At 44.7% G+C, this 16,491-nt stretch overlaps 1 protein-coding gene across 2 annotated transcripts in view; it reads left to right on the forward strand.

Moving 5' to 3' along the window:
* The window catches only part of PNPLA7 (patatin like domain 7, lysophospholipase), a 1,876,659-nt gene that overhangs the window by 109,087 nt on the left and 1,751,081 nt on the right, over positions 1–16,491 (forward strand). The window lies entirely within an intron of this gene.

The raw sequence follows: 16,491 nt of genomic DNA on the forward strand, positions 1-16,491 counted from the left end.
CCCTCCGTGAAGTAGTTGCGGCTGGGTCAGACATGCAGCGTAGGACGAAGGATTGCTCAGAGAAGAGTGTCTCAGATACGGCTGCTGTTGTGCATGGCTGGCCAGCATATTTAAATATTAATTTTCAAAATTAATATTGCATTGCTACATACTTTTTCATTCGTTACAGAGTGAGTTGTCTAAATCGTTATGTTCTCCATCAAATTATCTGTTTTTATATAACAAACATTGGAAAAACCAGTAGTTGTTTCTAAATTGACACGGTCTGGGCTTTGCCAATGCTTGTTGTAAATCAAATGCGTCATGAGGCATTTAAATGTTTGCATGCATATGTTATGGTGCTCATGTATGCATGGTAACACCTGGTGACCGTTTTTTAGGTCTCTCCTACGCAGCGCGCATGCGCTGCATAGGAAGACCTTAAGCAATCCATTCAGTTTGTGTTCCAAAAACGTGCGCGCGTTGCATTGCCTTTAATGGCAACGCGTGCACGTTTGGCGATTCATTTGTGGGAGTGAGCTTTAAAACCATCTGGTTTTAATTAACCTATGGTTCCTGCTCGCTCCCGCAAGGGAAACAGGCCCAGGCTCCCTCCTCTATCCCCTCCCCCCGCTGCTTTTTATTACTTTCAGCACGAGGCACAGGCATACAAAGCCACATCGTGTCTCTTCACTCCCCTGCAAGCCACAGCGCGTCTCTTCACTCCACTGCCTCCTGCGCTCTCACGCGCCGTTACACTCAATCCAGTCCATGTGACGGTAAAAGATGCTTTCACTACAGCCGCAATAGGAATCATTTGTCACCTTCAAAATGTAGCGATGATTTCACCCTGCACATTATTTTAACGCTTGTCAGTTTATCTAAAGAAATGCAGTTGTAAGTTTATAAAGCTTATTGCAATAATAGTATATCTAAGAGGTTGTCTGGCCTGAATATGTTTAACGCCTTGCAGTGTTGGCTTCGTGCCCTTTGCCATGTGGCAACAGCAGTTCCTGGCCGGAACACAGTGACGTGCTCACTCTTAATGATGACCCAATTGTTTTGGGAGCCATATTAGGTAGAGTACATGGAGTTATTTAATGCTGATGAGTATGAGGGTTCAGTGTTTTGGTGTGCCAGCCATGCGGTGTCACATGGAGAATGCCTTGCGCCAGATTTTTTCAGGCTGGGGTGGCCCCGCCAGACAGCGTCCAAGGAGAGTTGAGGGGAAATATTGCCCCCAAGTCCTCAGTTTCGGGGTGCTTCGTTAACACTGTTAAGTGGGCATTCTCTCCTGCTTTCATTTACTGTTTCCATCTGCACATTAGTCCTTTTCTGACTTTGGTGAAATGCGCAGGTTTTGTCCTGAGTGACAGAGCACTGGTGTTGGCGCGCCCCTGTGTTTCTCTTCCGGTTCAGCGCCCCCATCACTGTGGAAGAGACCACAGGACAGGTTTGTATGGACTGCGACAAGGTACATAGGCAAAGTGGTAGCAGCCTGATGACTTACCTGTAATCGTTATTCCTCTGACCCCTATGCTGCCCTTGATGGCCTTGTCCACAGTACAGCATGGTATCGTTAGTCACAGGCCTTGTTAATGTTAATGAGGATTTATAGAGCGCACGTACGCCGGGTTGGCTTCATGGCGCTAGCAGACATCTTGACAAAGGCAGCGGAAACTAACTCTGAGTAAACAGCCAGGTTTTCAGGAGTTTCCTAAATGGGAGGAGATCAGTACATGTACGAAGCTCAAGAGGGAGGGAATTCCACAGCTTGGGAGCAAGAATGGCAAACCTGCGTCCTCCAAGACGAGCTCTCTTGAAGTTCGGACTAGAAAGAAATGAAAGGTGGGTAGATCTTAGGTAACGGGTGGGGGAGTACCTACGTATATGTTGTTAATGAATTCCGGACTGGTACCATGTAAAGCCTTAAAAATAAGGCAACCGGTTTTGAAGACACAGCGACGTTGTACCGGGAGCCAGTGTAGTTTCCTCAGTAGAGGAGAGGCGGGTTGCCATTTAGGTTGGTGGTGGCCTTGAGTAAGGGAAATGCGCCTTTCTTGGTGGCCACAAATGGGTACAAATTTGTTTCTAGCTCAAACGGTTCAAATGTTACCAAAAACATGGCGACGTGTGTTCACGTGCAGGGGAAGGACCTTCGTAAAAGTCTTTCAGTTGCTTATTTCTGTATTTGGTTGTTAAACTGGGACTAATGATGTGAAATCTCTACCCAGAGATTATGAAAATGTGTAAAAATTGCAAAAGAATAGAGTAATATTATTAAAAAATGTAAACGTCAGATGGAATTAGAGTCTGGTGACCAAGGTCGCCCCAAAGAAATTTAGTAAGTGAACGTAATAATTGGAAGAATTGTGATTGGACTGAGCTCTACGTGACACTTCGGCTGTGTCTTATAGGATGTGGTCATAGTTAATCATCCAACTTGCAGTGTCATCTTAAGTGTATTTGGGTCATCAAGTAAGTGTATTGGGGTCCTCTGTTTTGAACAACTTCGACTTTTGTTACCCATTTTCTGATAATTCATGCTCACGTGATGCCATACAATATTCAATTATATGTTAAACTTTCTCAAACAAGGTCACACTAAACCGGCTGAAATATGTCTTGTCCGGGAACCCAAAAAAAACGTTTGATGACACTGGGTAATTATAGAGACAGACTCAGATTTGGAAATAGATAAAGAGAGGGGGATAGGTTGCGCTAAAGAATTTGACAGGGAAGAGAGAGGGACACAGAAAGATCACCTTTCGGGAGAGCGCGAGGGTGCGCTATACCCATGTGTGGGTACATCTGCAAGAGTAGATGTGTCCCGGTGATATCTAAGCTCACCCTTGGATATTGCCAGTGCACAGGGAAGCGAGTACATGGGCTGGACACTTGTCATTAGAGTTCCCCAGCTGAACGATGTCTTCACTGTACCTCAAGGTGTTTGGTACCAAACACCTCATCTTACTAAACCCACACTGATGCCAGTGCTGGATTTATTAATAAATGCACACAGAGGGCACTTTGGAGATTCCCCCTGAAAACCTGCTGACTACTAGAGTGTTGACTGGCTGGATTCTGACGTCCTGAGGTGAGAGCCTTCGCTCTCGGAGGACAGGAACAAAACTTGCTCTACGTGGAGGTGTTCAAACCTCCTCCAAACAGGATGGGCATTCCAGGGCGGAAGTTTCAAAGACCTGCCACCTTTGTTACGTGACCCCGGGCCTCTCCAGTTAGTGGAGTTGCCAGCCCCTTGTCCTGAACCCACCTTTCAGAAGTAAGGGAGGCAGGAAAATGTGTTAGATTAAGAGGTGTGCCCATATTCAGTCAGCACCACCCCTAGGGCAGGCCAGCTGATGGGGACATCACTTTTCAGATTCCTCCATGCTGTTTTGGACGGAAGTAGCATTCTAGGGTCTAGGTTATGCCCTCTTTCCACAGAAAGTGGTCGTATAGCGGGTGTAGACACCCTAAAGGTAGGCAGTGCATTGGCTACTACCTGTAGCTTCCTAGAACTCCTCTAAATTGAGTATTTAGGTGACACTCCTGAACCCAAGAACTCAGATTTGACAGATAAATAGAAGAGGGATAAATAAGAGTTGCTGCCTGGTGAGAACTGCATCAGAACTTTGGATTTTGGCGTGAAACCCTGTGGTCCTCTAACTCTCTCGACAATCGTGACCGAGTGACTCATCCTGCGATTTGGAAACCAGTGTTTGAAAAAGGGACAGTGCAGAGATTAATAATTTTTTTGTTTTAAAAGGTTATTGGTATCTTTAAAGGACGTCTGATGTTCATTTAAGACACTAAAGAAGAAGCAACCAGGACCTATTTTTTGGGGCTACGCTTATAGACTGTCCTTCCCTTGGTGTTGACGGCGTTTCGACCCAAATACTGGTTCAAGGGTCTCATCAGGACTGTGATGACCTGAGGGGCTAAAAAGGGTGCTGTATTAGTAATTCCATAGCCCATGATCAGACTAATTGTAGACCATATTTGACAAGGAAGGTATGCTTGCCCATAATTAGTAGGAAAGCAAGGATTTCTTTGTTTCTTCTCTGAGAGAACGGTCCTCCAGGGAACCAATGTCCAAAGGAACCCATTTTTAATTCTATACTGAATGTTCTTATCAAGCCACAAGATCTGGAATAGAAATTGGGGGGTTTGAAGTGGGACATATTTGAGCAACCATGACACTGTGTCATTGGTCGTGTGGGAAGTAAAAAATAATGTTTCCCACCTTAATGGTGGGCCCCCGGACTTCTGCTTTTTTGCGAATACGATCTTCCGGTCTGTAGGTCCTGGAGCCCTGAAAGGAATAGATGAGGAGGTGGAGGGAAGTCAGCTTTTTTTTTTTTAAATGCGGCATCAAGCACCAATGGATGAAAAGGGATTAAGAACTCTCCTTTGTACAAGGGGTACGCAATATCCCCCATCTTCTTTTGATGAAAGACGGGCCGGTGTCCTACTTAGTGTGCTGAAATAAATAGAGGGAACTTTAGTTTAACAGAGTATCGAGCGCATGAGATTTTACTGAGGGTGCGGGGCTCTAGAGGTCGGGCTGGATTAGGGGTCATTATCTTAACTAAATCGAGAGGTGTCTCTGAAATCCCCGTCGCTGCTCGAGAATTCGTTATGCGTCCCAGTTGCTCAAACAATTGAATTGGAACATAAGGAGGCGGACTCGCGATCATTCACCACTGGCTTTCATCAACTCTGTCGTCACTCAAGGGTTGTATAGTGTGGTGTCCGGTGAAGCCAAAAACCGGAAGGGATCCTGGAAGTGATTCTGTCTTTAAGAATGCAACACCAGACCAGCTAGCTTGCTTTCGTGCCGTATGTGTGCAACGCGCATGCGCTATTTCTATAGGTCAAGTCCAATACTTGAAATAATAATAATTATAATTTGGATACCTTGTGCAGCATGTTTAAATCGTGCATGCGCTATTTCTATGGATCCAGGTTCACTGTTCTGAATGGCACTTATTTGAATAAAAAAAAGGGGGGGGGGTACTAAAAAATATGTGTGTGTATATATATATATATATATATATGTATATATATATATATATATATATATATATATATATATATATATATATATATTTAGGAGAAACTCCTTGTTTCTTCCAAGTTCTAATCTATCATATGTCATTTCTTATCTAATGTAGGTACATCAACCGTTCTTTCGCAATGCAGAAAAACATTTGTTAACAAAACATATCTATAGTACTAACAAAAAGACTTCCAATGAACATAACCTTTTTGCGGATAAATACAAGTTACATTTTAGGGAAAGAATATATGACATATACCAAACATATAATACACATAAGAACCCAGTCAGGATTCTTAGGATGACTTTTTTTTTCAACTTTTTTTTTTATTGTATCCGCCAGAGTATGTGTTATGTATTCCAAATGATGCAATAAACAATGTCCCGTACTTTGTTTGACTAAATTATTTTACATCTAAGGCAACAGGTGTGCGTAGTTGGAACAAAGGTAATGGCGATTCGATGCGTCAAAGTAATAAAGATGCACCATTCCTCCATTGTGTTTAGACCTTGTCTGATGGTTACATCTATCGATCCACTTGCTTTCTAACCTTTTGTGAAATTGAAGGGACATCTCCACCTCTTAGTGGTAGGTTTGCATCCTCAATGATCTGCTATCTAGCATCACCTGGTGTATGTTGTTTTTCAATGTAGTGTTGTACCAGGAGAGCAGTCTCAATTTGACAGCGTATCCTGCTTCTATGTTGCCCAATTCTGCCTTAATCGGTTGAGTTGTCGGTCGATGTGTATTAGATTGCATGTACACCAGATACTGTAGATAACGTTCCTTGCGGAACAGTTGGTGTGCTGTTATAAAGTCACATTCACTTCTCCATGTAAGAAGTCTTTTGTGTTGGCAGTATATTGGCACGCCATGCAGTTGCCTTATTTATAGTGTCCTTTTATGGGGGCTAAACCCCACATTTCCGTTATAGTATCCAGAGGTTTTGTTATCTAGTGTCTGAGTGTAGTAAATGATCTGTTTTTCCCTTTTCTATATGAGAACAAAGGAAGTTCCTTGAATATGCTCATAGTGTTAAGTACAGGTCAATGTCGTTTGATGGTTTTAACGATTTTGGTTTTATCTGGACAAAAAGAGGTCACAGACAATCTTATTACATGTGGTCTTTTGTTTTGTTTTGAGTATCTCTTCTCTGAGGTTATACCAGGCTCTCTTCATGGAGGTATTGATTAATCGTTTTGGATACCTCTCTCTCTGCTTGCAACTCGGATTAGCACCTTCCTTAAAGAAATCATCTGTTCGAGGCATATGAGCTGTAGATCATATACTTGTGCATAGATAGCCATCTGGTGTTGGGCTGGGTTGTTTGCACTTTGTTTTTGTCTTGGAAGAAGTCTTTTGTAGTCACGAGGCAGGCGACTCCTCCTTAGGACGATAGTGCGCATGGGCATTGACTCTATCTCCAGATTGTTAGATCTTCCCTGAGCCAGCGCATGCGCTGCTCTGGCGAGACATTTAGTAACTAGGTTTTAAAAGTGCTACCCACAGGCTTTTGCCGGCCACCAGCTTGCTGTTACGCGCACAAGCGCGCACGACGTGGACACCTGCCATCTGCGCTTGAATCTCCTCCCCTACCCCCTCCCTTCTCCCACTCCCTCCTCATCAGCTTCTCTTATTACAAACTTCCCGCGTCGCGGGGCAAATGCTTGTTTTTATTTCCCGTTCCGTCCGATCACTTTCGCGGCTTGGCTTGTTTATCTTCGCTACAATAAGGCCTCGATTTAGAAAAGTTTTCTGGTACCCCGTGACTTCCTAAGTGTCCCATATCCTCAGTAGTACAAGTTGTACCTCACTTTACAGTGGGACCCCCATTGTAGCCTCCCTTTCATTGGATGCTGTGCTCAGAAATTCTCTATACCGGGGTATGTATAAACATGACTTTCACCCCGCACCGGCTTCACCTGCACTACTGTCATCCCGCACCGCCTTCACCCCGCAGCGCCTTCACCCCGCACAGTTTTTCACCCCGCACTGCCTTCACCCCACATCAACTTCACCTCACACCGCTTTTCATTGCGCATCTCCTTCAAACTTCAAACAAAAAAAAAACACCCAAAGCCCCACTGTCCTCGTTCTTTGCCAAGCGTGGAAGAAAAGAGAAGGACACAGGTGGTCAGCAGAGGATGGCAGGCGCGGAGCAATGGAAAGGTTGATGAATAACACACACACCCACGGTGAAAGGCACAGAGGCCCCACTCACAACAAGTACACATTTAAACAAAGCCTGGACGCAAATTGATGAATATCTCGGAATCTTAAAGGTTGCATAGAGTACCCCGGGAAACTGGCAGGGAAGGTTCGTGAATTCCCACAAAGAAAGAGCGAAATTCCGCCTGGTGCATAATTACAAATGCAACAAGCATTGGCATAGCCAATAGGTCTCGCCTTTGGGACCTTATAAGTGTTTAGTTATCGAGCACAATATCCTTGGTGCAACAACATCAACTGTTGCATGGCTAAACACTTATAAGGTCCCAAATGCGAGACCTATTGGCTATGCCAATGCTTGTTTTTTTTTCTGCCATCGGGTTCGGCTGTGATTTGCTGCGCTCCGGGTCAGTGTCGGTTTCGAACCCCCTTTCAACGCGCAATTCCACTCGACGGTATTGTCTCGATCGCGTTTCCCTTTGGACGCGCATCTTTAAAGCAAACTCCTCGATCTACGACGTGGGCCGTTGGGCCTATCTGCGCTGACCACGCCTGCAATAAATGGAAATTACTCCTTTCAAAAAATGCCCTGGATGTGGTGCTAAGTTCCCACACACAGACTTGCACGAGGTTTGTAATCTCTGCCTCTCCCCAGAGCACGAAGACAAAAACTGCAAGGCCTGTGCATCCTTCAGGTCGAAGAAAACCATCTGTGATCGTCTGGCTCAACGTCTCGAAATGTCTTGCGGAAGCAGCTCGATTCCGGACATCTTCGGTGCAGATCCCAAAGTCCATCTGGAGCAACAAGGTGATGATGAAGACCTCTCCGAGGCAGGCGACTCTGACGTCGAAGAGGAGATCGTCACCCCGGCTCAGCGCTACGTGAGTACCGAAACATCTCTCCCAAAAACCAAACCTAAGGCTCCGGCAACGCCCTCGAGTCGACACCAGCAACATGTCTCAGACGTCCCGCCCTCGGGCCTGGCAATGAAACCTAAAGATAAGCCTTCCGGCTCAAGCTCGAGCCAACCCCATTCCGGTTTTGAAAATTCACCTTTGGCACCATACCAAAAACGTGCCACGCACTTCTTCGTCGACGTCAAAAACAGCCCGACGTCGAAGCCCTCGGCATCGTAACATACCAAAGACAAACATTCAGGACCGAAAAAATATTCGGAGCCGAAAGCTGCTTTGGAAACCAAAAAATCGTCGGAGCCGAAAAATGCCTCGGAGCCACAAAATCTAAGGAGTCCAAGACCCCACAGAAAGCCTCAGAGACTCGGTCCAAAGAACATTCTGACCCAAAATCTTCGGCACCAAGAAAAGACATTTTACCTGATTTTTCGGATCCAATTCCAAAAACTCTTTTTATTGACCCACAGACTGGCAAAGTCATCGCCAAGCTTCCAAAAAAGAGGAAACTGGACACTTGAGAGGAATCTGAAATACCATTGAAACGAAAGGAGATGAGTACTAACACCTCCCCACCTCCTTCTCCTCCTCCAGTTGATCCAAATCTTCGAATTTCTCCACCACACTCCCCACAACCTATTTTTTCACCTCAAACATCATATACTGAGGATGATCATACCGATAGGGGTGGAAATATAGATCCACATTGGGATGATGATGCACCCACCATCCCACACGACGTAGACCCTTTGGATGACTACAATACAGATCCCGACCCACATAATGACCTGGACCTCTCTCCATCTAGGCCATCACCACCAGAGGGCAACATTGGGTTTGCGCACTAATCAATAGGGCTGCCCAAACCATGGGGTACAGTTACATTCTGATCCCTTAGAGGATGATTTATTACTTGAAACCTTTGCACCCTCGCACAAATCCATGCACACCTTGCCAATGCTAAATGGCATGCTCAAACATGCCCCAGAAGTTTTTAAGAACCCTTTCAGAGCCAGGATTCTCAACACCAGGATAGATAAAAAGTATAAGGCCGATCCCTATGACCCAATTTACATCAAAGGTCAGGTCCCTTTGAATTCTCTTGTGGTGTCTAATGCACGCAAGAGGGTAAACTCAGAGTACAGGTAACACCCCCCCGCCCCTCCTGGTAAGGAGTCTAAATTAGTAGACGCATCTGGTAAACGTATTAAGTCACAGGCTGCAAATCATTGGCGCATTGCCAATGCCCAAGCTTTATTGGCCAGGTACGACAGGGCTCGCTATGACAAGCTTGAAAAGCTCATGCAACACCTTCCTGATCAGCACAAACAAAAAGCCAACGACCTTATACAAGAGGAGAAATTGATCATAAACACCTCAATTAAATGTGCGCTCGACGCGGCTGATACCGCATCTTGCGCCATTAACACTAGCGTTGTGTTGCTCAGGCACGCTTGTCTCCGGGTTCAAACAGGAGGTGCAATCTGCTATTCTAAATCAGCCCTTTGATCAAGAGCATCTTTTTGGGCCCCCAGTTGACACATTTTTAGAAAAAATGAAAAAGGATACGGAAACTGCTAAGTCTGTGGCAGCCTTACAATTCCCTTCCCCTAGAGGCTCTATTCGCCGCTGCTTCTACAGAGCTGGCTCCAAAACCATTGGCTCAGAACATCCCTCTTCGTTCTATAAGAGCCCCACTCAAACGTCCTCCAAAGGATACTTTTGCGGAGGTTACAGAGGCAACAATGGTAAGGGACGAGGTCGCGGCAACAATAACTACAACTCCCCTACCACCAAACAGTGATTTCCCTGCACTTGCCCCCCGATCATCCTATTCCTGACGGGGGATGTCTATCACAGTTCCTACCTATCTGGAATTCAGTCACAACAGACAAGTGGGTAAGACAAATTATCCAGTATGGTTACTACCTGGAACTCACCTCTACTCCCCCAAACATTCCTCCCAGACAACACCCAATGTCCTCGGAACATATAACACTTTTCAAACAAGAGGTTCTCTCTCTATTACAAAAACATGCATTAGAACCAGTCCCCTTATCTCACCAAGGCACAGGGGTTTACTCCCCCTATTTCCTAATTCCAAAAAAGGACGGCTCTCTCAGGCCCATATTGGACCTCAGACCGCTAAACCTCTACATTCAATCAGATTACTTCCACATGGTCACTCTCCAACAGGTGCTCCCACTGCTTCAACAGGGCGACTTTCTCTCCACTCTGGATTTAAAGGACGCCTACTTTCATTTTCCCATTCACCCCTTTCACAGGAAATATCTTGGGTTCGTGGTAGATGGTCAACACTACCAATTCAAGATCCTCCCATTCAGGGTGACTGCAGCACCCAGAGTCTTCACCAAGTGCTTCACAGTAGTTGCAGCCCACCTAAGAAGACAGCACATTCAGGTCTTTCCTTATCTAGATAACTGGCTCATAAAACCCAAGTCACACAGCAACTACACACACACACAAAACAATCCAGCTGCTTCACAACTTGGGATTCACAGTAAACCTCTCCAAATCCCACCTCCAACATACAACAATGGACACTTCAAAAGCTCTAGCATACCCCAACCCAGTCAGGATAAGCGCCATACAAGCTCTAATAGCAAAATGTCAGCCTCAACACTCACTACCGGTGCGAGTGTTCACGCAGCTAATCGGAATGATGGCCTCTTGCATTCTCATCGTCCCTTATGCAAGACTCCAAATGCATCCCTTACAGGAGTGTTTGGCACGTCAGTGGAACCAGGCTCAAGGTCAGCTAACAGATCTGGTGTTGGTAGACAACGGCACCCATCGCTCTCTGCAGTGGTGGAACACACATATCCTTTCCAAAGGGCGGCCGTTCCTCGACCCGGTTCCACAGATAGTACTGACAGCAGACTCATCGCTCACCAGCTGGGGAGCTCATCTTAAAACCCATACCATTCAGGGCATATGGATCCCTCGACAAAAACAATTCCACATAAATTACCTCGCATTGTTTGCAATCTTCCTAGCGTTAAAATCTTTTCAACTCCACCTCGTAAACAAAGCTGTCCTAGTCCGTACAGACAACATGACAGCAGTGTATTACATACAAAAATGGGGGGACACACTCTCTCCAGCTTTCACACCTAGCTCAGAGCATATGGAGATGGGCCATTACTCAAAACATATATGTCCTTGCAGAACACCTCCCAGGAGTACACAATCAAATTGCAGATCTACTTAGTCGCCAGACACAGCAGATTAACAAATGGGAACATTGCCCTCAAGTTCTGCTTCCATTCTTTCAAATTTGGGGCCACCCAAAAATAGACCTGTTCACCACAACCCAAAACGCAAAATGCCCAAGCTTCGTATCCAGGTTTCCACACCCATTGTCCAAAGGCAATGCGCTATGGATGAACTGGTCGGGCAAATTTGATTACGCTTTTCCGCCTTTCACACTCATTCCCCTAGTGGTTCGGAAACTCAAACAGCATTTCCTCACAATGATCCTGATTGCTCCAACATGGGCTCGACAACCATGGTTCACAACCCTCTTGGAACTATCAGTAGTTTCTCATCCAAAGCTACACCTGTCACCCAAGCTTCTCACTCAGAACCATAGAGAGCTAAGGCATCCAGAGCCCAGTCAACTCAACCTTGCGATCTGGCACCTAAAGCTTAGAGTTTGGCTACCTTAATCTCCCACCACACTGCATGAAAATCATTAAAGAAGCTAGACGTCCTACCACTAGAGCTTGCTATGCCGCAAAGTGGAAAAGATTTGCAATTTACTGTACAAATAAATCAACCCACTAGATGCTTCTATTCAAGACATCATCTGTTACCTTGTGCATCTACAACGATGTAACCTAGCGTATAAAACTATTAGACTACATCTTGCAGCAATAGCAGCATATCTCCAAAACAGACAACACTTGTCTTTGTTTAGGGTACCAGCTATCAAGGCATTTATGGAAGGACTTAAAAGAATAACTCCGCCTAGAGTTCCACCCTCTCCAGTATGGAACCTAAATGTGGTACTTACTAGACTCATGGGTCTCCCATTTGAACCTATGCACAAATGCGAATTAAAATTTCTCACCTGGAAAGTAGCTTTCCTGGTTGCGATCACCTCTCTCAGAAGAGTCAGTGCACTCCAGGCATTAACCATACAAGAACCATTTCTCCAAATCCATCATAACAAAGTGGTTCTTAGGACTAACCCAAAATATCTACCTAAAGTCGTCTCTGCTTTCCACCTTAACCAGTCTGTATAACTCCCAGTGTAAAACGTAAAAAGAGCGATACTTTACTACATTGAAAAACAAAATCCTTTAGAAAGACTAAACATCTTTTTGTGGCTTTCTTCCCCACCTCATAAAGGCAATCCTATCTCAGAAACCGGGTTTGCAAAGTGGATTGTTAAATGCATCCAAATATACTATGCTAAATCCAAAAGCACCTTAACCACTCCCCCAGGGCTCACTCCACACGTAAACCAGGGGCATCTATGGCATTCTTAGGTAACATTCCCCTAGATGACATCTGCAAAGCAGCAACTTGGTCTACACCACACACGCTCACAAAACACTATTATGTAGACGTGCAAGCAAAACAACAAGCTAGTGTGGGCCAAGCTGTATTAAGAACACTTTTTCAAACCACCGCAACAGATACAGGTAGCCACCGATAAGGAGGTAACTGCTGTATAGTCTATGCACAAATCTACGATCTACAGCTCATATGCCTTGAACGGAAAATGCTACTTACCAGTATGCATCTGTTCTTGGCATGTAGAGCTGTAGATTCGTATATGCCCACCCACCTCCCTGGATACCTCCTATCTGTTCCAGTACTGTCTTACTTAGATACATTACACATGGACATCCTTTTCTCTTTCTTACTAACTCCATCATAACCCTCCATGGCAAAACAATCTGGAGATGGAGTCGATGCCCATGCGCACTATCGTCCTAAGGAGGAGTCACCTACCTCGTGACTACAAAAGACTTCTTCTGAGACAAAAACAAAGTACAAACATCCGAGCCCAACACCAGATGGTGATCTATGCACAAGTATACAAATTTAGAGCTCTACATGCCAAGAACAGATGCATACTGGTAAGTAGCATTTTCCTTTTGGGTACAATTCCTCCTTAGTCTAAGAAATTGACAATAAGGAAGCCCATCCTTCAGAGCTCATGGGTGAAAGCTATAGTACTGCAATAGTGTGCTGCGTTCTGTGGCTTTTCTTTAGTGGGATACAATCAGTTGTCTTTGTTCTTAATTCTCATATCTAAAAATGATATGCTTTCTCGATTGGTATCGTGTGAATTTTAAGTATGGTTGACCGGTATTGAGGTAGTGTGTGAACTGGTGTAATGTGTCTTGTGTGCCTTTCCAGAGCATGAATGTGTTGTCAATATAGCGTTTCCAACAGTTAATTTTGTTTTTAAAGGGGTTGGATGCATTATTGATGAATTCCAGTTCCATTTGTTCCACATAGAGATTCACTAGGTTGGGAGCAAAAATTGCTCCCATTGAAGTGCGTGAGCACTGTTGATATTAGGTGGGATTACATATGAAGTAATTAGTGGTTAGGGCGATCTCTAAGAGTTCCACAATGAAAGCGGTGGGAACACGGTATGTTGCTGGGCTGCCAGCACTTCAACAAACACCGAATGTCTCTCTTGGAGTAGAGGAGCTACTCCCCTGCAGTCCGCAGGCACCGACAAGCAGAGTCCGGTCCACCGACTTGCAGCTCCCCAGCCTGACTGACACTGCAGATGACCAGGAGGAGGTACTCGTGCTCTGGAAGGTCAGATCTGTTTCCTCAGAGTGTGAAGACACCAGGACCAAGCAGATGTCCAGCGACGTCAGCATCACTGAGACCCACTTTGAGAGTGGCCCAGCTGCTTTGAATGTGCCGCTGCCAGCTGTTTTTCCCTGACCGCGAGGTGCCTCTTTGCACACCTAGCCTAACACCCGGCCCGGGTCTCGACGAACCAGCTGTGCCTCCGTGCTTCAAGATCCCTTGCGACCTGAGCCCCCATTTGGGTGACCTTGGACTTGCCCGCAAGTCCCCCGGTGCAGCCTCTTTTCCGGTGTCCCACCCCACCCTCGGTAGCATGCCAGTTAGCAGCCTCACCCGCACCCTGCTCCCGGTCGAACCCGAGTGGTTCCAGACGAACTGTTGGTAGTATTTTTAACCTTGACCAACTGCTACTCCTATCCTATCATCTTTGACTTATTCTCCCATAGGATTGCATTGTGCGTAAAAGTGCACAGGTTTAAAATGTTTACCTTGAAATGGAGTTATTGAGTTTGAAATATATACAAAAAGAAGTGTTATTTTTCTAATTTGGTTTCCGATTTATTCTTTGAATGTGTATCATTTATTGCCTCTATGTGAGTACACCAAATGCTTCGTACTACCCTTTGATAAGCCTAACTGCTCACCCACACTACCACAAAAGAGTGCGTTAGGATTATCTACTTTAGTCTCTGCAGAGAGTCCAGTGGGTCCCCAATTGGTTTACAGAGTGTACACCGTTTTAGTACACTATATAGAGAGACAGCTTATACAGTCCTAATATGGCAGATGGCCATGTTGGAATGGTAAATTTAAATGAAAAAAAATAAGCCTGCATAAAGTATGGAAAAGGAAGTAGGAGGCGCAGTAATAGGTTGCAGCTGCCTGGCCTTCCAAAAAATAACATTTAAAAAAACCAAAGCTATAACATTAGGATCAGGGCAGGGAGCTTGGGGGAGGGCAGTGGTGGATGGAGCACAATAGTAAACACTCCTGCTCACATGCAGTGTTGTATAGTAAATAAATATAAAGAGCGTCTCCTCAAATATGCAGTGGAAAAAGCAGCTTATCCTCTCCAAACACTGTGACCAAACTACTCCTGGGCAGGACAAACACAGGAATAGGGAGGAATGACATTGACTCAAGAACTGACAACTATATGTTGTTTATAGGAATCAATAGGTGTGGTTCTAGCCAAGATCTAAAATGGGTACAGAGCTAATAATGTTCATATATGGGGAAAAATACCCATTTAAAGGAAAGAAGGTTAAGTATTTTGCACTGTGTTGCTTTACCTTTTTGATCTATCACATTGATATTTAGAGTGCAGTTCAGAGCAGATCAAGGGACCATATGCCAACTTCGCACCCTGTAAATGCTTCCAAATGTTCACATATTTCTGTTCGGAGTTACTTGCAACAATTCCACCTCCATCCTTACCTAGCACAGTAAGAAAGCAAATGCAAAAAGCACCTTTGGACAGAAGAAAACTACAAAGTAAAACATGATCTTTATTCGTTATTGCTAATTGCAATGCTATGTAAATATGCCAATTTCGGATATTTGTGTGTGATACATTCTGAGTTCTGTACTGCACAGTTAACGTTTTTCACGAGACTGACAAATTCCACCAGAAAGAGATTGATTTGTACGTAGACCTTAGCTGCTTTTAAAGCTCTAGTTTGGAACTAACTGAAACTAAAGAGAATGGCGAGTTATCCCTTTCAAAGACTATACTGGTTACAATGATTTTGGGAGGATGTTAATGGTTTCCTTTCTCTTTGCCCTCTTGAGGCAGAGTAATTCCATCTGATCTCTAAGCCCAGAAGGTTCAGGCCGACTTTCACTTTTTTACATCATGGTATTGAGGTATAGATTGTATTTGTTAGAATCTCTCATGGATGAGAGTGTATGGGTAGATGTTAGGGGTTGCTGAGTTAGACTTCTGAGCAGCACAACTTGTATATAGACAACTATTTCAGAAGTCCCATATAGGGTTCCAAAGTTGCATTTGCTATTCATTGGTATGCATGCAGTGAGTTTACAGAAGCTGGCAAAATGTTGCATTACCCCTTTATTATGTTAAAATGTAATTCTCCTATTATTCCCTATGTAATCCCAGTCGGCTCGCTTTTCATAATCTTCTTAGAGTGACCAAGTCCCAGCAGTGGAAGTTGGAGCGTGATTAAGAGAAAGTCCTTTCATAGGCATACATTCCGACTTCCACTTGGGATATCTCCCAGTAATGTCAGCAGGGGAGACTTTATGGCTAAGCTGTGTTCATTATTTCTTTGTGATCTCTTGAATAAGCCCCTGGGAGTGACTGCCGTGATATAATACTGCAGTAATTGGACATTATGTGGGTGGTGTTCTCTTAGGCATGCTGTCGGAGTCATCTCTTGGGCATAGTGCGCTTGCTGGCTTATACCAAATCTTGTGTGGGATTCCAAACCATTTTGGCTAAGTCTAATGTCAGCAACGTCCACAGTAAATACCTGCTGCTCTCTCCTTAGGCTCAGTAGCGATTTGGCAGCAGTTTTCTCCTGCTGAAGCAGAAGTATTGAGA

This window comes from Triturus cristatus, chromosome 1_2, assembly GCF_964204655.1.
Source record: "Triturus cristatus chromosome 1_2, aTriCri1.1, whole genome shotgun sequence".
Taxonomy (NCBI): domain Eukaryota; kingdom Metazoa; phylum Chordata; class Amphibia; order Caudata; family Salamandridae; genus Triturus; species Triturus cristatus.